A 21,706-nucleotide genomic window follows, 5' to 3' on the forward strand; every position below is an offset into this window, starting at 1 on the left:
GCGTGAGAGAGAGAGAGTGAAGGAGAGAGAAAGAAAGAGTGCAAGAGAATTGAGGGGGGAGGGATGAGTGAGTTAATGGGTGATTAAAGAGAAGAAAAGAAAAACCTTGTAACATCTTTGGAATCCATTTTTTGTTGTCAACTGGCACATTAGACTGGCAGCTGAATGCTTTGTATTTATGTTCGTATTTTCTGACAGGCAGGAATGTTAAATAAAACACCTGAGTCCAACCTGAAGAACGTGTTCTCTAATGCGTTATTACACACACTCTCTCTGCAACATGCAAAACACTCGCAACCACCTCCCAAGGAATTAACCTGAATGTGATTTCAAATGACAGGCTGCTTTCACAAGTGGATGAGCAATTACAGAAGACTGATGAAGGTGAAGAAAAAACAAAACAAAAGCTCGGGTCAATGACGTGACACTCGTTTTTGGATAATAGGGCATAAAGTCAAAAATATCTGGGTAATACAACTTGTCCTGATATCATAATGAGGTAAAAAAGAATGAAATTCTGTAAAAGAAATTCTTAAAGGGTTAGTTCACCCAAAAATGAAAAGTCTGTCATTAATTACCACATGTCGTTCCACACACGTAAGAACCTCATTCATCTTCGGAACACAAATTAAGATATTTTTGATAAAACCTGATGGCTCAGTGAGGCCTTGATTGCCAGCAAGATAATTAACACTTTCAATGCCCAGAAAGTTACTAAAGACGTATTTAAAACAGTTCATGTGACTACAGTGGTTCAACCTTAATGTTATGAAGCGACGAAAGTACTTTTTGTGCACCAAAAAATAAAAAATAAAAAAAATATCTTTATTCAACAATATCTAGTGAAGAATTTCAAATCGCTGGTTCAAAAGTCACGCCCCCCAGTGGTGAACCATTGAAATTTTGAAACACTTATGACATAACGAAGCCTCGCTTACTGAAATCACGTGACTTTGATACACAATCCGAACCACTGATTCGAAAAAAAAAAAAAAGATTCATAAAGCTTCGAAGCTTCATGAAGCAGTGTTTTGAAATCGGCCATCACTATATTGTTAAATAACAGTTATTTTGTTTTTTGGCGCACAAAAAGTACTCTCGCTGCTTCATAACATTAAAGTTGAACCACTGTAGTCACATGAAATATTAAATATGTCTTTAGTACCTTTCTGGGCATTTGAAAATGTTAATTATCTTGCTGGCAATCGAGGCCTCACTGAGCCATCAGATTTTATCAAAAATACCTTAATTTGTGTTCCGAAGATGAACGAAGGTCTTACGGGTATGAAACGACATGGGGGTGAGTAATTATTAATGGCAGAAATTTTCATTTTTGGGTGAACTAATTCAAAGTAGTTTAGCAGTTTTTTATATTTTAATTACATATATATTATTTTTTTGAAAAAATAACCAATGAAAAGGTTTTTGTTAAAAAAAAAAAAAAAAACTGTTTTTTGTTGAAAAACCTTTGTCCACCAAATCAAAGTAATTTGATGTCTAAATATTAGATCATTCATGGGTCAGAGCTTTTTTTGATAAAGCAAGATTTTAATATCTCATATGAAGAGACCCCCCTGAAAAACTACTGATAATTATAAATTGAACATTGATTGATATTTATGAACTTTTTAAAAATATAACGATTAAGATGTGTACATGCATTTATGTTTAAGGTGTAGGAAAAAATTTTTTTTTTAAATCATAAGAACCCAACCTGTATAGCAAGAGTACATCTCTAATAACTTGGGACATGTCTTATTTATTTATTTTTTTTATCCAAATAAATTCAGGAATAGTGTCTGTACAAGTGTGAGGCTTATATAATCCATGTGAAGTGCCTGGCTGAGGAGGGGGAGTGGATCAAACGAGAGTGAAAGAGAGATGCCAAGTGCAAATGGTAAATGTGAGATTTGCCTGCATCATGTCCTTATAAGGCCTGAAAAAAGAGCCTTTTCACTCTAAATCCATCTGGTTGGCATGACCTACAAACACTATACCAGAAGCCCAAAATGATAGAACGGCATCATTTACACTGCATTCTCCAGAGCAAGAACGAGAGAAAAAGAGGGATGAATATATCAAAGTGGGTGGGCGTTTAATATGCTTGACCTTTGGCACTGTTTTCTGTCTTGACTTTGGGGTTGAAAACAGACGGAAAGCAAACGAACAGAAAAAAAAAAAAAGTAAAAAGAATCGCTTGAATGTGTGGTATGTTTGTGCAGTCCTCTCCAAACTGCCCTCAATAATTGGGTGGACACACACTTACACACTAAAAAACACACACACATACGCATTACTAGAGCTTCTATTCAGGAACAGGAATATGTGGTATAAGTTACACAATAGCACAACTGGTAACACTTCCCACACACAACAGCCTGCAAATAAACAGAATTCCTGGGAAGACAATTGCCTCATCATCCTGTGAAGTTACTGGATATTTGGAAACTGTCTGGGAATTCTGATATCCATCAGGAATTGGGCCGCCTCTCTCTGCTAAAGAATTCCTGATTCTGTTTGTCAATGTGTGTGTGTGTGTTTTGTAAGACAAAGACTTTGTTCTGCAAAAGGCACTGATGCCGCAGCAGGAGGCTGTGTCTATATCCTATTATGGGTGGGAATGAGTCAGGTCAGAGTCATGTTGACATAGTTCCAGGCAGCACGGCTGACAGACTGACAGCTTTGGGGCCATGGGTAGAAACTGAAATAATAATCGTTAACTGACTGATTGCACAGTTTATGGAAGACTGATGACTGCTCAATTTGTCATATGACCAGTGTTTGACATGGTGAGACAGAGCGAGTCTATCTGTACAAAATACGACTAAAATTAAGAATCATGCAAACTTATTATTTAATCAAAAGTCTGTATGACTTATTTCTTCTGTGGAACACAAAATGCGATTTTTTGTAGAATATCCTTGCCACTTTTTCCTATATAAGTGGACTAAAAATTATGAAAAAGCATGATAAAAGCATTATAAAAGTGCTCCATATGAAACATGCTATATTACAAGGCTTATGAAATCATACAACATCTTTCTGGATGAACAAACTTAAATTTAAGACACTAGGGCTGGACGATTTATCGCATGTGATTGTCAAGCGCATTTCTTCAGTAAAGCCGGTTCCCTGATTACCGCTAAATCGCCATCACCTGCTTTCAAATGGAGCGCCATTTAATAGACAGAGCTGTAGTTCACTGACAAGCTACGCAATATCGCGTTCATTATCGAAGGCGATTCATCTGCGATAATTATCGCGATATTGCGTAGCTTGTCAGTAAACTACGGCTCTGTCTATTAAATGCCGCTCCAGGTGATGGCGATTTAGCGGTAATCAGGGAAATGAAATGCACGTGACAATCGCATGCGATATATTGCCCAGCCCTATAAGACACTATTTATAGAAAATATTGCATTTGCCCTATCTCTCCTTGGCAGGTTCATTTGATTTCTTGAGAGTATTGGTGAATAAATCATTATTTTGAGTCAGATATTTTCAATAAATCAGTTGATACAGTTTCAGTCTCAATGACTCAAGAATTGTACTGCATGTGTTTTCAAGTTCAGCTCAATGAACACAACAGTTAACAGCTAACTAGAAAGAAAGATAATCGGTGTATAAAAATTTACATTTCAGTCTGTTCATCATCCAAAGCTATTGTATGACTTCAGAAGATTTCAAAAGAATATAGCACACAAGTCGTATGTACTTTATAAAATAATTTTGGAGTTTGAAAGCCCTCATTTAGATCATCATTTAAAAAAGAACGGTCATAATAATCTAGAAAAAAAAAAAATTCATTCATGTTCACCATAAAAAAATAAATCGTGTATGTTTGAAACAGGATGAGTAAATGATGAAAACTCTCTTTTTTGGTTTCTCTCCTTAATAAGCAGTAGGAAATTGTTAAAATTCCATTTCAATAAATTTAGATTTTAAGCTTCCATATTTCCTTTTTTTAATAACACATAATTGCCTCTTCTCTAATTAAGACATTTGTAATGTATTAAAATTTTAATAGATATGTATCGCACTAGATAATTATAAACATTGGTGCAATACAGGCCGATATTCAGACAGATTAACAACGGGTTTCCACAGTTCTAAATGACATAATGCGGTATGGAATTTAACCAGCTGAACGCAGGTATTCATTTTTCGGTTATAAATATCAAGAACCAGCTAATGACAGGGAAGAGGACGTAGAACACTTTTAATTGGCTAGACAAGACAGACTTTGATTCAGCCACAGTGACGTCAGGCATGAAAGAAATTAATGAACTACTTTAAATGGATTGAGAAGATAGCCATAAAAAGGATGAAGAGGAAATGATGAGTGTGTATGGGGGAGAGACAGATAAAGAATGAGTGCGTAACAGAGGAAGAGGAATGCTGAAAATGAGAAGCATCGTCATCCAGACCATGAAGAAGATGTGTTTATGAGTCAGACACAGCAAACCTCACTTAACACAAGCCAAAATCAACAACATCCCTCTTTTAGGAGCATCAGTGGTGCCAAAAGCCCCTCAGACTATTCACAATACAAACGCCTCGTCACAAGGATCTAAACCACCAATCTATCAGGCTGAAAAGAGGGAGAGAGAGCGGAAGGTCTGCTAAGTCCATGCTGCTTTACACTTTAAGAGAGAACTAGAGAAAGAGAGAGAAGAGACAGAGGACCTGCAACATGTTAGCCTGTACATTCCTCTCTCTGAGAACATGTATATTTTCACTGATCACAGAGAAAAACAATCCAGCACAGAAGGGCCGTGAGAACCCATGCTGAACGAGAGAGAGAGAGAGAGAAAGAAAAATTATAGGTCTTTCAAGCACACATAAGCATCGGACACTTCCAAGAACCTTGAAGTGAACTAAACCAGAGCTTTACTAGAAATATGAAGATGGTAAAATAAATATACACTGGGATGTCAGACACCACTAGTGAAAATCATCTATTTTGCATTTTTCAAATAAAAAATAAATATGTTATAATTATTATAATTATAAAATTTGTATATTATTTCATAACAATAAGAGAAAAGCTGAAATAAAATTCATGTTTTTTAGTATTTGGATCTTTTGCTTGCATAAACGTAACATTTTAGGTAAAACCCGATGATCACGTTATCTAACATGATTTGGGAATGTTCCAAAATCTTATTCATTTTACATTATTTGGTTTGATTTTCCAGGTTTAAATCCATAATTTTCAAAATATAAGCCAAGGTTTAAGCAATAGTTCACCCAAAATTGGAAATTCTGTCCTCATTTACTCACCCTCAAGTTGTTCCAAACCTGTATGAGTTTATTTATACACAAAAGAAGATATTTTGAAGAATGCTGCTGGTAACCAGTCGACTGTAGCCATTGACTTCCATAGTATTTTTTCTCTACTATATGGAAGTCGATGGCTACCGTCAACTGTCTTGTTACCCATGTTCTTCAAAATATCTCCTTTTTAGTTCAACGTTAGAAAGAAACTCAAACAGTTTTGGAACAACGTAAGGGTGAATAAATGATAACAGAATTTTCATTCTTGGGTGAACCATCCCTTTAAAAACCTAAGGATAGCTTCAATGGTGGCAACTCAGCTTGAAAGATTTGAAAAGGTTTCATGACTTCAGAAGGATTATGCTGATGAAGGTTCTCCCTCAGAAGGTGAGAGCACACCTCTAATACCACTTTTCCACCAATCGATTTGAGCATGTCTAAGGGGCCAGAACAAAGCCAATGTCTCTAGCGCAGGACCAATTTTTTTCCTTCTGTGTTTGTAAAAATGGAGTAAGAGACTGACAACAAACTCTTACTTTAATGGCAAACACAAGCACGGGTGCCTCCCGCTCTGCTTACAATTAATCAAGAAGTTAATAAGCTCTTAAATCAGCATGAACATGTTGCTCTGTACATCCTAACAAATGCTGAAATACTTCACAAAAGCACTGCTGACACTCAATCAGGCGAATCAAAACAAATCGGCTAAACATTGTGTGTCTAATGAGGTTTTTAATCAAAGAGCAACCGTTGACAGATGGAAAGTCGGACGTGAGAAACAGACGTAGAGTTATTGTCCCACTCTTGGACTGAGAGTTGATGACGGATGATGACATAACAAGGACTGACAGCAGCTCTGGAATCCAACCGCTGAGTAAAACGCCGGCCAACTTTCAGCTCTGATTTCTCTCTTTTATTCCCCCATTGCTTTCTTTTTCCTCTTTACATTCATGTTCACTCTTTCTTTCTTTCTCATTCTGTCTCGTTGTCAGAAATGTGGCTACTAGAGCCTGTTACTTGTTCAGAGGCGAGGAGAGCGTCTGGAATTGAATTTCCCCATGTGTTCCGCTTACAAGCTGCTTCCTGTTTCAGTGTGTCTGCACTGATATCACCCCCACCCAATCAATCCCACCAACCACAGCACAGGATTTATGAAAGTCAGCTTCAGGATGTTGATACAGGTGCCTGCACCGCCCCTCTTTCTCCCTCTCTCACATACATCCAGATGCTCTTTAACCTCTATCTACAGATTTGATTTCTATCTCTCCATCTAGTTTTGTCTCCCATGCGTCTTTGTTGTAGAGAGATAGACCTTTGTACGCCCGATACATGACACAGAAATACATTACTGTCCAAAAGAGTTTTTAAAAAAATAATAAAAAATAGATTAATACTTGAATTCAGCAAGGGCACATGAAATTGATCAAAAGTGTCAGTAAAAAAAAAAAAATTAACATTAACAATGCTGTTTTTTTTAATCTATCTATTCATGTAAAAATAAATGTTTTTTCGCCAAAAATATTAAATGAAATGAAATATTGAGTTAGCGTTCGGATGTAAACAAGGAAGCCTGCACTGAGTTCACTACGTATGACAACGGTTCAAATTGTTGAATAAAGTTGTTATTTTTGTTTTGTTTTTGCGCACAAAAAGCATTCTCATCGCTTCATAACATTAAGGTTGAACCACTGCAGTCACGTTGACTATTTTAACCTTGTTTTCAATCAAAAGGTGCAATGATGTTGCTGCCTATGTGTGGATCAGATACCCTCGGATTTCATCAAAAATATTTTAATTTGTGTTCCGAAGATGAATGAAGGTCTTAAGGGGGGGAACGACATGAGTGTGAGTAATGAATGATATAAATTTAATTTTTGGTGAACTAACCCTTTAAGAAGCACAACTGTTTTCAATGATAATAATAAGAAATGTTTCTTGAGCACCAAATCAGCAAACAAAGCCATGTTCGGATGGAACGATTTTTTTAAACAATGTTTGAGTAAAAAAAAAAAAAAAAAATGTATTACCCGTTGTTTGTGATTTCATATACTGATTCAGACAGGACTAAGCATGCCTTCTCCATCGTTTTTGATTTTTGTTCTCTTGGTGTATCTTCTGAACTATGTTGCAATGGTGGATGCACTATTTCTTTTCCGATCCTGCCCAGCGAATGTCCCATTGATGACACGATGTTGAAAAAAATTGTATTTGGAAAAAAATTTTATTTGGAAAAAATTGTACTGCGCATGTGTCGAACTCAGTCATCCGCACACATCCGTGGTTAGTATACTTTGAAAGATGCGCGGAAGCGACTACGTGCAAGATGCGTCCGGGCGCGGAAAGTGAAGTATACCTGGGGCTTAAAGGTGCTCTAAGCAATCCTGGGTGGAGTAACTTCCTGTTGACGTTCGAAGTGTTGTCAAACAAAACAGAGGCTAGCTAGACCCTCCCTCCTCCTACTCCTCCCCCTCCCCTCCGTGCTTCCTGAAACAGTCATGAACACGCATTTAAAATCTTGCATCCACGCATTCTTGTCGGTTATTGGCTGGAGCATGTTTATCATGTTTCGTGTTCCAGGCTGCACCAGGTAGTTTTGAGCTTGTGGCGACTACAGAGACCGTGTTTTTTTACAGTGTGTTCAGGGGACAGGCAGCTAGCGGATAGTGAGGAGATGTTTGCTGTATGTGACAAAAAATGTTTTGGCCTAAAAACGCGTGACATCACTTAGAGCACCTTTAAGTGAGCAGAGAAATCTAGATAAGTAGCTTACTGATAACACTGATATTAAAATGTCTTCTGTTTTTGTGATTTGGCTCTATTTATTAATTTTATAATTTTATTTTTCTGTCAGATATCATCCATATTGAAATGAAATGAAATGAAATGAACGCATGCAAAAGATTGGTGGGCAAACGGTAACTCAGGTAGGTCAAAAAACAAATGAGGAGAAGTGTTAGGATAATACAATATTGGCAATCACAGACATTCACATTCGGACCGTTGAGTTAACCGAAAAACACTAGGTAATTTGCTCTGGAATTTTTACTGAGGTTGTGTGAGAAAAACACAGACATGGCAGATTCGGACAGGATTAAAATCACAAAGTAAGCCTGTGAAACACAAATTTCTCTAACGACCTCCACCGTCCGAATAGCGCTTTAGAATGATTTCTGATGGTTCATGCGACACTGAAAATTGGAATAATTGCTGCTGAAAATTCAGCTTTGCCATTAGAGGAATAAATTTCATTTTAATATTTATTATAATAGAAAACAGTAATGTATCATTTACTTTATTTGTATTATGTATCATTATGTGCATTCTGATAAAATCTTTTGCATTAAATATTAATTATTCCTAATTTCCTTTCCTTCCATAGGCCAATATTAACAATATCTTATTAATAAATATCTTGTTTGGTAAATAGGTGGGGGGATAAAAAAAAAATGTCTCTAAAAACTGTCAGTATAGATCAAAAAAGAAGAACTCTATTTAGGCCTTTTAGTCTAACTCAGACAGATTGACAGCATTAATCCAATTAACTTGACACCAATCGACAAGAAGTGGGATGGTGGATCTCAGAATATGTGCGGCAGCCATTCCAATGGGAATGCAGGTCACCAGACATCACCAAGGGTTCTAAGAGCTTGGTCGTATCCTGTGTGTGTTGTCAGGGAGACCATGACATCAGTGATTGTTTTTTATCATTTCATTATAGCAGCAGCAGAGGCGCTCCTCTTTCAGTGAGATAAGAACAGTTTTGTTGCAGTGACACATGGAGATGGCCAGACATTAACTAACCACAGCAGAACACAGCATCTAACTATACAACAACAACTAGTGGGTCAGTGACATGAAAGTCATTTTGTCTATTAATTTATTCAAAAATACATTAAAGGTGCCCTAGAACTTTTTTTTAAAAGATGTAATACAAGTCTAAGGTGTCCCCTCAATGTGTCTGAAGTTTCAGCTCAAAATACCCCCATAGATTTTTTTAATTCATTTTTTTAACTGCCTATTTTGGGGCATAATTAGAAATGAGCCGATTCAGGGTGTGTGGCCCTTTAAATGCTGACGCTCCACGCCCCAAGAGCTCACGCTTGCCTTAAACAACATTAAAAAAGTTCAAACAGCTAATATAACCCTCAAAATGGATCTTTAAAAAGTGTTCATCATGCAGCATGTCTAATCGCATAAGTACAGTGTTTATTTTGATGTTTACATTGATTCTGAATGAGTTTGAGGCTATGCTTCTTGGCTAACGGCTAATGCTACACTGTTGTGGAGATTTATAAAGAATGAAGTTGTGTTTATGAATTATACAGACTGCAAGTGTTTAAAAATGAAAATAGCAACGGCTCTTGTCTCCGTGAATACAGAAAGAAACGATTGGTAACTTTAACCACATTTAACAGTACATTGGCAACATGCTAACGAAACATTTAGAAAGACAATTTACAAATATCACTAAAAATATCATGTTATCATGAATCATGTCAGTTATTATTGCTCCATCTGCCATTTTTTGCTATTGTTCTTGCTTGCCTAGTCTGATGATTCAGCTGTGCACATCCAGACGTTCTGCCCTTGTCTAATGCCTCAATCATGGGCTGGCATATGCAAATATTGGGGGACAGTTGGTGTTATGTTGAGATTCGCCTGTTCTTCGGAGGTCTTTTAAACAAATGAGATTTATATAAGAAGGAGGAAACAATGGAGTTTGAGACTCACTGTATGTCTTTTCCATGTACTGAACTCTTGTTATTCAACTATGTCGAGGTAAATTAAATTTTTGAATCTAGGGCACCTTTAAACACACTTTAAAAATACAATATTTTGAAAACTCCTCTTCTATGAACCGATAATGCTAAATCGTTTCTGCATTTTGGCCTACAAAGTGTTGTCACACCTGCACCACTCTATAAAATAATACATGATATTTGAAAAATAAATTTAATTTTAAAATAAATTAAGTACACTCAAGTTTTCAAGGTGTAAGGAAAAGTACAAAACAGACCCTCACAAATCAGCCTGTAACAAGTTCTCTCTGCTACACACAAAGGCAATACATAAAATCAACCTCAGACAAACAAAGACTCATTTCTGCAACTCACATTTTATAATTCATCACAATTATAGATAATAATCATGGAAAACCACCAATACGCTCCAATCTCAACATCAATTTTTTCTTTATCCATTCCTTAATAAGCATGCAAATGGTCTGTAACACAGTCACCCATACAGTCAAAATATTTATTTATGAACTGAGTACAATTTCTGGAACAATCTATGCGATCATACAAGGGAAAGACACAAGAAAGAGATCAGTATCCACATGATGAGCTGTTAAAACCTAAAGTTTCTGCTGAGACAGAGAGATTTGTTTAATGGGCAAAACTCCTGCTGTTTTTCTCTAGTAAATACTCTTTTAAGTAACTTTCAACTGTCCTCAGTACAGAACAGAATTCTGAGTGTTACAAAAGCCTCATCCATAGCATGTCCCAGTGGGCAAAAAGTGGACCTTGAAGTGAGCTGGAAAGGCTTCTAAAAAATGCTAACTATGCCCCTTTTCCACTCTCCCTCCCCAAAGATCAAGTCCAGCCCATCTTAACCATCCAACCCAGAGCATTCCTGTGTTCTCCAGCCCCTTTAACAAAACACAGTGTGAGAGAGACGTCAAACACATTAATAACACAACTTTCCACTCAGCTGACCCAAACATCCCTTTTAAGGCCAAGCAGTTCAGATTTCTCTTTTCATTAAGTTCCAAAAATACCTCAAGAACAGAGAGAACGAAAAAAGGGAAGAGAAATCATTGCACTGCCTGGTTTGAGCTGACATCTCATAGCTTTGATGACTAGAAAAGAGAGTGAACGGCCCTTACAGACTTGGACAAACCTGATAAATCCCCCCTGAGGCCTCAGACATAAATATATGAGCCAGTCCAGAGGATTCAGACTCACGAAAGTAATATGACACAAGTTTAAAGATCCCTGCTCTTGAACCTTTAAAATGTTTTGAATTCCCATGTTTTAGGTTCCATCTTATCCACTTTATGTCTGACAATCTTCTTTACGCAGTTTATTTTTCAACAGCAAACATCCAAGAGATGTAGTGGAACTTAGTATTCAATTAATCATAAATAAACCAATCCAGATGGAAAAAATAATCTATTTTGACTGTGAAAGTCTTGTTCCGTCCAGTCGCACATTATTCCTAATGTTAACATTTTGTCCATTTCTCTAATAAATGTTCTTCAAAATAGGAAAACATATTCTGAACATCTGCACACAATGTGTGCCATTCCTAGAGGTCATTTCTATTTTATTATGCCTTAAAAGAGCTTTTGTAGAACATTCTTGGAAGACATCCTGAATGTGTTTGGCTTTGTCTACACCAAAAACAAAAAGTTGGTTCTGAGATCTTATACTGCTTTTTGTGAGGTTTTATTTTCATTCACAGTATCTTTTTGACAGAAAATGGTCCACAGAACTCAGTGGGTCGTCCTAATAAAATAACTTTTTTTTTTTTTTACATTGCCTTGCAGAGTAAGTTATACCAGGCATGACATCTGAACAGGAAGGGACATGCAGGGCAGAGTTTTAGGCATGAACTGCCCTTTCAAACGGCAAAAATTCCCAACCATATGTAAACCATTACAGAACTCAGGAAAATGTTTACAATCGTGTGTCACAGTAGAGACATGTTTTCTATCAGAGATAAGGTATAATAGACCTCGAACCATAGCAGACCAAAAGTGCGTCAGCCTCAGTCTCAACATATTTGCACAGTTCACAGGTCAGAGCTATGCTGCCTCTAATAAAAGATAGTGCAGTTCCGCTGTCCCCGGATAAACCACACTAGAGGCATCTTGCATGTAGTGAGAATAAAGACAAAGGATGTGTTAAGTTGTACCTTAAAAGGGGTTGTTCTGCATAAATGGTTTTGTATGATGCTGAATCATGACCAGAAAATGGATGCAGCTGATATAGTTCTCAGTCTTTGACTCCCGCAATGCCAAGCAAAGATAGTACCTCAAAATGCTAATCAAATGATGTTCCCATTTGTGGCATCCCTCTGGGCAATGTATTAGGCCTATTCATTTTTAAACAGATTAAGGGTTTGCATGCATTTGATTACAAAAATAAGCTTGCGTCTGTTGTGAGGATGTGTGTAGGGGTGGAAAACACTTAGTTCTGTTTCAGAACGTAGGCACATGCAGCAACAAAAACGAAGTGTAACTGAAAGAGCAGCTTCTGCGATTCAATTCAGGAAACCGTTATCAAGAGTTGGCCACTAAAAAAGTAGGGGGTGTACCAAAATATTGGCCACCAAAACAGAAAAAGATATTTTAATATCTGATAACAGAAACACGGACAAAAAAAGCAGCATTCACGTGACATGATCTTAGTTTAATTATATCAGTCTTACACAAACTTAAACAATGTCCCAAATGGTGAACTTGATATGAACTTGCGGACATCATAATGGCCAGAGCACTACTAACATGGACTACTAACTAGCATTACGTCAAAGTGCAGACTCTGGTGGTGGACTGCAAGGGCTTAGGGTGATATTTAGGACAGGGCCCAAGTACACTCAAACATTTGAGTGCTGCTGCCCACTATAGAGTGTAAACACTAAAATTAATTGATTTATTGAGAGTGGTGTGACAATGGTAATCATTTCATCGGACGAAGAAAAAAAAAAAAAAAACTAATGCAACAATAGTGATGGTGGGTGAGTGGTGGTAATGGTGAAGACAACGGTAATAAATGGGCATATACACACACACACACACACACACACACACACACACACACACACACACACACACACACACACACACACACACACACACACACTTATACATTTACACATTTTTATTTCACTTCTGGAATTATGGAACTACTAGATTGTTGGTCACTGCACTATTATAGTCTGTACATCTGTCTGTCTGTCAATAAAAAAAAGAAAAAAAGAGTGTAAACACAATGGTTATGGCAGGCAGATGTTCAAGATAAAGGAAATGTTATGCACATTCATCTTGCTGCATTAAAGTACAGTAAACATGAGTATTATAAAGGCAATGACTCACTCCCCAAGTAGTCTTTTATCTGTCAGATCTTTGACAGATTGGTTTATTCACTGTTTATTCAATAACACTCACTTGAACTTTATAGCACTGTGTGTAGACAGCAACGTGGCTAAAACGTCAGCTAAAACTAGAATTCATGCATCAGTGAGAAACTGTGCAGAGGGAGGAAGGGCACGGACTCTTTCCCTGCCCATGCCTGAACCTCTCTGCTGGAAATCAGGTCAGTGCTGGACCCGAGAGCATCTGCTTGTGTTTCCATGTGGAGGCAGTGCAGCACAGGATGAAAAAGACCAACAGCCTCATGGTAAAGGAACAGGGGTCACTGGATATGACTTTTGGTAGGACACAACAGGGTTTTTCCTGGGTCAAAAAAGGTCTTTGGTGGTGGCAGAGGAACACTGTCATCCACACACACAGTGCAAAGTAGTGCCCTACTCATGTGAACTGTGACCCCAGTACTGACGAATCCAAAATAAATGCAGAAATAGTTTGTAATATTTATTCATAAAATAAGAAAAATAAAAAAATCACTGTCAGGACAGATCATAAGACAAAGTACTTAGTACTTTGTGTACATTTATAAGTAAAATATCTCTGGGTGAATAATTTATTACTGTCAAATGGATTCAATTGTGCATTTAAATATGGTTGTCATTCCAGAAACATTGTATGTAGTTAGTAGTATATACTACATAAGGAAAGTGAGCAAAGATCGCTGCCATTGTAAACACTGAAGCTGTCGATTACAATGCGAGGTACACTCTTGCAAAAACTCTTGTTATAATCAATTAATCTGTCTACACTGTGCAATGAATCTCTTTTGACATTGTGTTTATATTTTGTTAGTTATAATGAAAGGATCTGCGAGCATGCAGAACTCATGCTGAACAAAAACTCTACCATTTTGGATGGTGTTGAGTGGATTCAAACAACTTAAACAATTCTGATTGGTCATTGCGTTCACACACTCAACAGATGTCTGTGATTGGATGTGACAGATATGCAACAATACATTGTGATAAACAGGTAGGGCTGGGCGATATATCGCATGAGATTGTCACGCGCATTTCGTCAGTAAAGCCGGTTCCCTGACTGCCGCTAAATCGCCATCACCTGCTTTCAAATGGAGCGCCATTTAATAGACAGAGCCGTAATTCACTGATGCAATATCGTGCTCTTTATCGAAGGCGATTCATCTGCGATATGAACGCGATATTGCGTGGCTTGTCAGTGATCTACGGCTCTGTCTATTAAATGCCGCTCCATTTGAAAGCAGGTGATGGCAATTTAGCGGTAATCAGGGAACCGGCTATACTGATGAAATGCGCGTGACAATCGCATGCAATATAATCGCCCAGCCCTATAAACAGGAATATTTACCTACATATATTTTTACTGAAATATTTTAACACTTAAAAAATGCCAAACAGAGACTTGCGTGAACAGTTTTGAGTGATGATGACAATGAAATCACTGAATTGTTTGAGTTCAGAATCGGCCCATTGAAAAAGGCAGTTGGAACTGATTCAAATAAATCATTTTTGCTACTAAAGTTTAGAATAGAAATGCTATACATTGAGTTGCAAAAATTGTCGCTTTTTTATTTGGACATTATAGGGATCGTTCACCCAAAAAATTCTGTCAAGAAACGCGATCGCTTTATATGATGAACAGATTGAACTGAGGCTTTTATTCACATAAATATTTATAAACTCACACATCAGTTGTGGGGAACGGAAGCTCAAGCATGTTTGCTTGATGTGCAAGAGCCATTGAATTTCATACTTGTGTGTTAAGCAGGCTCTGAGCTTGCGTAAGAACCAATGAGGTTCATTCTCGCACGTCAATCAGGTTCATTTGAGCTTCTGTTTATGTTTGTTGATCAATGTTTATATGTGAATAAAAGCCTAAATTCAATTTGTTCATCATAAAAAGTTATCGTCTCTTCAGAAAATTTGGACTAAACCACTCAATTAATATGGATTAGTTTTACAATCTCTTTATGAACTTTTTGAAGCATCAAATTGTCAGTTGAGTAGCTGTCTATGGAGGGACTGAAAGCTCTCAGATTTCATCAAAAAGACTTTCATTTGTTTTCCGAAGATGAACGAAAGTCTTACGAGTTTGGAAAGACATGAGGGTGAGAAATTAATAATACAATTTTCATTTTTGGGTGAACTATCCCTTTAAGCTTCTTAAATAACCTTACTATCTATATAAAAATGCATTCAAATCATTGCAATATTTTCAAATATAGCCAAAACAAATCAAGTAATTTGTAGTGATTCTTTCTAAGACTAAAAGTTGGAAAAACTCTGTATGAGGACTATCAGCCTTCTGTAGCACACTAGACTTTACAAGACAGGAGAAGGAAATCAGGACAGTGCTTGAGCTCCATTAGCCAGATCCCTGATGGAATTCCCCATCATCTCCACTCAATACAAACATGCACAGAAGCTAATGAACTTAAATATAATCACTTTTGTGCAGCGGTAGAGCGCTACAGCTGTGTCCGGCGTGCTGTCCCGGATACTAAGGGAACATTACACTATCACAGAGCATGTGGGCTGCTGTGTGTGCATCATTTCGGTTCAGCTGCTATTTCCAGAGACCTTAGAGATATTTCAAACACACCCACTCTCGCACGCACACTCCTCAACAGTGTCACTGGGGGTGGGAAAAGGGTTAAAGGTCGATGAGGAATCATTTTCTGATTGATTCATTTGAGATGCACTTTACTACTAGGTGTGAGCAGTGATCTGTCTTGGCTGACCACTAGTAATCGGGTCACCAACACAGATCCTAATTCCAAGTGTAAAATACACACCTGCTCTTCAATGCACACTAAACCTTCTGTATTCTGAACACATACTCAAATGTAAACACGGGCGTGTTTGTGCGCAGGTAAGAGTGAGAAAAGGTAGGGCGTTTTTGAAGAGAAAAGACATTTGACATCCTTTACAGATGACTTTGAGTGCTTAGAGCTGGGGAATCTGATGAGCTCTTCTCACAAATATTTTCTATGATGTAAAACATCACCGGAGGAGCAGGTCTGAGCAAATCCAAGTGCATTGGCAATCCCAGATGCAGTGCACTACCTAGGATATCAACTCTTGCTGTGTGCCTCTTTGTAACTGCTGTGAGCGCTTCCATCCTAATAGTGGTCAACTGACGTGGATTCTTTTTTAGCTGATGCCTATAACAAAGGTGGCCAATGAACAATATAAATAATACAATTATACAATTTACATAATATAAATTTAATGACAGTAAATAAAATATGCACAAAACTGCATCATTTAAAACAATGTATTCATAATAAAAACTAGATTTTCGAAAACAGTTTTCTGTCTAACACAAGACAGAATGATAGCAAATGTTTATCTGGGACACAGCAGGCCCCACAAATAGTAACTTAAAATCTGTGAGACTACATCAAATAGACATGTAGGAATCTTCTACCTTACAAAGATCTAAATTTAAAAAAAAAAAATCTGATGAAAAGACTTCAGAACAGAGTTTAGGCTACTTGCAGAGATACTACTGCAATAGTCAGTGTTGACTGTGTTTCCGGTGTTCAGAACACTGGTTACGTCCCTTGCCCATCGTGGCACTGTCCCCACTGTCGTTTGATTTTTTTATAGTAATAAAAAACATTTAATTCAGTTAGAAAACAGACACTGCAATTAAAAACTGAATGCGTCTGCTCAATTCAGCACGAGTCGAACGAGAGTTTTGCTATATTTTAGATTTAAACCCAGTGCTAATAGGGAGCCTGCAAAGGATTAGTTGTTTTTCAAGTTGTTGTGTTTTTCATTAAGAATAATAACTGACCATTCAAACAATTACCGCTATCGAATTGGCGCTAATTTGAAAGCTAAGGTAAGTGTCTACTGGAGTAGACCATTTTCAATTCATTCCTATGAAACTCAACTTCAATAGAAATTAATTAAAAATGCTCCCTCTTTTTTATGTTTGAATAAGCAATTAAAAAGTGAGGTGCAAAAGAGGGAACCCCCCCCCACCGGTATTACCAGTTTTGTCACACATTGATTAATCAGTGGGAAAATTTCCTCACCTAAACCAAACATAACTGTTCTATTTCTTCTCTTACGTGTCAGTCTCCGATGCTTTCACACTGTAAACACAGTGCAGCACTTCCGGGTTCTACGTCAGAACGCCAGCTCAGTATTGGCCTGCTCCTGCCTCAGCACTACACGCATGCCTTGAGGTGATCATGTGAACAGCATCAGAGATTTACTTATTTTTGTTTTGTTTTTCGCACAAAAAGTATTCTCATCATTTCATAAAATTAAGGTTGAACCACTGTAGTCACATGGACTTTTAACAATGCCTTTATTAGCTTTCTGGGCCTTGAAAGTGGTAATTTGCGTTGCTTTCAATGGGGGATCAGAAAGCTCTCGGATTTCATCAAAAATATCTTAATTTGTGTGTTTTGAAGATGAATTAATGTCTTATGGTTTTTGAACGAAATGAGGGTGAGTAATTAATAACTAACTAATTTTAATTTTTGGGTGAACTAAACCTTTAAGATCCATCTTGGGTGATACGACTGCTGTTAAAACCTACCTCTCAAATTGAAAGACAGATTAATGTGTGTTCATTAGTGAAATTTAATGGACAAAATATATCTACTGTCTATTGTCAATAGCGTAGCGATGTGAAGCACAGCTCACACAGAAGCCACTTTCAAGCCAAGCAGCTCTCTGTTGGTCAACACAGGGAATTTGTGAGAACAACCTGAACACAATGGGAAATCTGCGAGGGGAAATCTTTCACTCAAAATTCCTAATCACTTGCATTCCTATTGAAGTGACTGGATATCGCCTTCAAACATTTACTGAACAATGGTAAATGTGACCGCACCTTTTAGTGTATACACTACAAGTGTGATTTGTGACTACCTAGTATTACAAAACATTCTGGACCACGTATACACCTGAATTATCACACTTGTGATCAGATGGCCCCAAATCAATTTTGCAGGAACACAAAGTACACATTTTGTAAAATGTCTGTGGGTTTTTTTTGTTCATACAATGAAAGACAGTGGGGTGCGAAACAACTTGGACCCCTTGACTTTCTATGTATGTATGTTTTCCAAAATATCTTTTTGCATCATACAGGTTTAAAACAACATACAGGAGAATAAATCCCTTTAAAACCAGGTGTAAACATAGTCACAGAAGAAGCACTCTCAATTTGAGTCGTGTGAAGATCAGTCCTTAGGGCGAACTGGGACAGCTGGACTGGTTCAGTGTGCGTTTGTGTGTGTGGGAGGAGCTGCTGTAATCTTCTTGTGTTCACACTTTAACACCTCTTCCTCAAGCTAGATGTCTGTCAGCGAGCTTTCCCACTCCCTGACAGCACAAAAACGAAGAGACACTCAGCTGAGCACCAGATTTGGTCATCCTTCTAATAAACACCTCATTATGTGTCACAGTTTGCAGGAACACAGAGTATTACTAAAAGAGTTATGTCATTTTTTTCAAGATTGTATATATTGTTCCACTATAAAATGGTAATTTTCAAAATAAACAACTGGTTGTTAATGTCAGAGGGATGGGAATTTGTTTAAACACTGTCAAAAATCTAATCCGCCGATGGCGTTTAACGACCTTACCATTTTGGTAAATCTGGTAAAATACACAACAAATTTCACTTCCTTTTAATTTGAGGAGAAGTGTCAACTCAAAGCCCTCATTCTCACAGAGAAAGGAGAACAATAATGTCATGTAAAGTACCAAACTGTTCAATAATGTCCCTGTAAAACTAAAACGGTTTTGATTACTGAGATTTTGCAACAGAGAAATGCTGACAAAACGGTGTCAGAATCTATCAGTTCATCTGAACAAAAAAAAAGGGAAAAAAAGAGAGGGAGCAACAGGACTGAACCGCAATATTTAATTTAAACCTCAGACTAGTTATTGAGCCTCTCCATAATCCCTGGGTCTGGTGCTAAGTCTGGTAATTACTCTTATTGGACACCGATAACCATCACAAGCTTTTCGCTGCATGTTTCCACTGAGTGGAAAAGCAATCAGCAGACTGGCAAAACCAGAAGCAGGACCTGCTTATAAAGAAAAGTGGAGAGGGAGGGCAGGAATTACAGCACACCGGTATTTGTCGCTTGATCATCGTACAAATTGTCTTCTAACTTTCTCTTGGGCGAGAACTGCCCCTTCCTTCATTTTCACATGAACACCCACCCATCCTGTTTCAGCTGACAAAGTTCACATGTACTGTTGTATAACCAAGAATAACAGCTCATCATAAAACAACCTTTGCCCTTCTAAGGTGAGAGACAAGTGAAATGGCATAGCAGGTCATGAAACACGAGAGACAGACAGAGATAAGATACGACAGAAACAGACAAAGAACAACACAAGAGTGTCGGCCCGCATTTGGCAGAAAGCGAATACATCCGGCTCTAGAATACAGTCCATATTTCCAGCTGAAAATACATTAATATAGTGGCTCTCAGCTGGTTTTGTTTCAGGGCTTAGATTTTACAAGTGGCAACCAAACACAGTACCATAGTTAATGCTTAATATTGTCTGGGTCATTTTTTGTTTTGTTTTAGTTTGTTTATGCTGTTAAAGGCAAGCACGAGCTCCGTGGGCGGGAAGCGTGAGCATTTAAAGGGGCCGCAGCCTAAATCGGCTCATATTTAATGATGCCCCAAAATAGGCAGTCAAAAAAATTAATTAAAAAAAAATCTATGGGGTATTTTGAAATGAAACTTCACAGACACATTCAGGGGACACCTTAGACTTATATTACATCTTTTAAAAAGACGTTCTACGGCACCTTTAATACATTAGCTCATCTGATCATGATTTCTGTTTCTTCAGATTGCTCTCCATTGACTGTGGAGGTGAAGACGACAACTCCAATGATTCCACGCTCATTCACGTCATAAAGCTACGCCTTAGTTATTGTTTTGAAAAAGTGGCCTCTAGTGGCAAAACTTACATACTGTGCCTTTTACATTAGAAAAATATTCTATTTCAAATAAAAGCATAATACTTTCTTTTCATCAAAGAATCCTGGAAAAAAATGTATCTCAGTTTCTACAAAACTATTAAGCAGCACAACTGTTTCTAACATTAATAAGAAATGTTTAATGAAAAGCAAATCAGCATATTAGAATGATTTCTGAAGGACTATGTGCCTGAAAATTCAGCATTGACAGAACAGGAATAAATTGCATTTTAAAATATATTAAAATAGAAAACATTTACTTTAATTTGTAATAATTTTTTATGATATTACTGTTTTACTGCATTTTTCATCAAATAAATGTAGTCTTGTGAAGCATAAAACACTTCAAAAACAGTGTATATTAAATATATATATATATATATATATATATATATATATATATATATATATATATATATATATATATATATATATATATAATAAAAACAGGAGTATCTAAATATCTAAATACATAGTACATGATTAACATTGTCATTTCTCCTGTCCGCAACCTTATCAGAACATCCTGTGACACCCATTCTTTGGGTCAGAGCCCAACCCTGAGGACCACTGCTCAAGGAATTGTACAAAAGTGAAACTAGGTACAGCACAATCATAAATTCAAACAATGTAAAACTACTTTCAATTGCATTTTTACGAGCATTAACTCCAGACAATACAGAATCTCCCTTTGGTTTTAAACAATCCCTTTGACTTTCATGCTGAAACCAACACCAATTCTGTCTCTATTTCTTTTCTAGTCAGTCATTGAACGCATCTTAAACTAAAGCATTAAAAGCACAGATGCTGCTTTATCAAAGCACTCACAGGAAAGTGCAAATATTTGATCTTGACTCCATAAAATCCCAGGGATAGAGCAAGATAGTCTAAGTCTAAAGGTAAAAGAAGTCCTGTAAACTATCAAGTGCCAGTAACTGTAGCGCTATTTAGTTGAATGGCCTAGTTTATGTACATACTACATAGACAAGTGTTCTGGAGTCACTATATTACTGGAAAGCCGTCAGTGCTCTACATTTAAGTCTGGGACAGGTCATGGCAGGTCCTCTCTGTACTCTTCTTCCCTGTTTCTGCTTTATTGGCCCCACCTGCCTAATGTAATGGAGCATGTATGGGGCTTGCTGTTCTCTCTGTGCTTAGTGTTTCATTTTTCTGTCAGCTCCCCAACCCCCCAACCATCACCACTGCAGCTTACCTGACAAATGAATACTCATGTGTATAATATGTGTTAGCAGGGTTTTGTTCATAAACGAATAAGTGTTTTCAATGGGTCTTTTAATTAAACAATTAACTGCTCTTTCATTT

General features: G+C 37.2%; 1 protein-coding gene across 1 annotated transcript in view; it reads right to left on the minus strand.

Moving 5' to 3' along the window:
• The window catches only part of luzp1 (leucine zipper protein 1), a 50,574-nt gene that overhangs the window by 24,243 nt on the left and 4,625 nt on the right, over positions 1–21,706 (minus strand). The window lies entirely within an intron of this gene.

This window comes from Chanodichthys erythropterus, chromosome 18, assembly GCF_024489055.1.
Source record: "Chanodichthys erythropterus isolate Z2021 chromosome 18, ASM2448905v1, whole genome shotgun sequence".
Classification (NCBI taxonomy): domain Eukaryota; kingdom Metazoa; phylum Chordata; class Actinopteri; order Cypriniformes; family Xenocyprididae; genus Chanodichthys; species Chanodichthys erythropterus.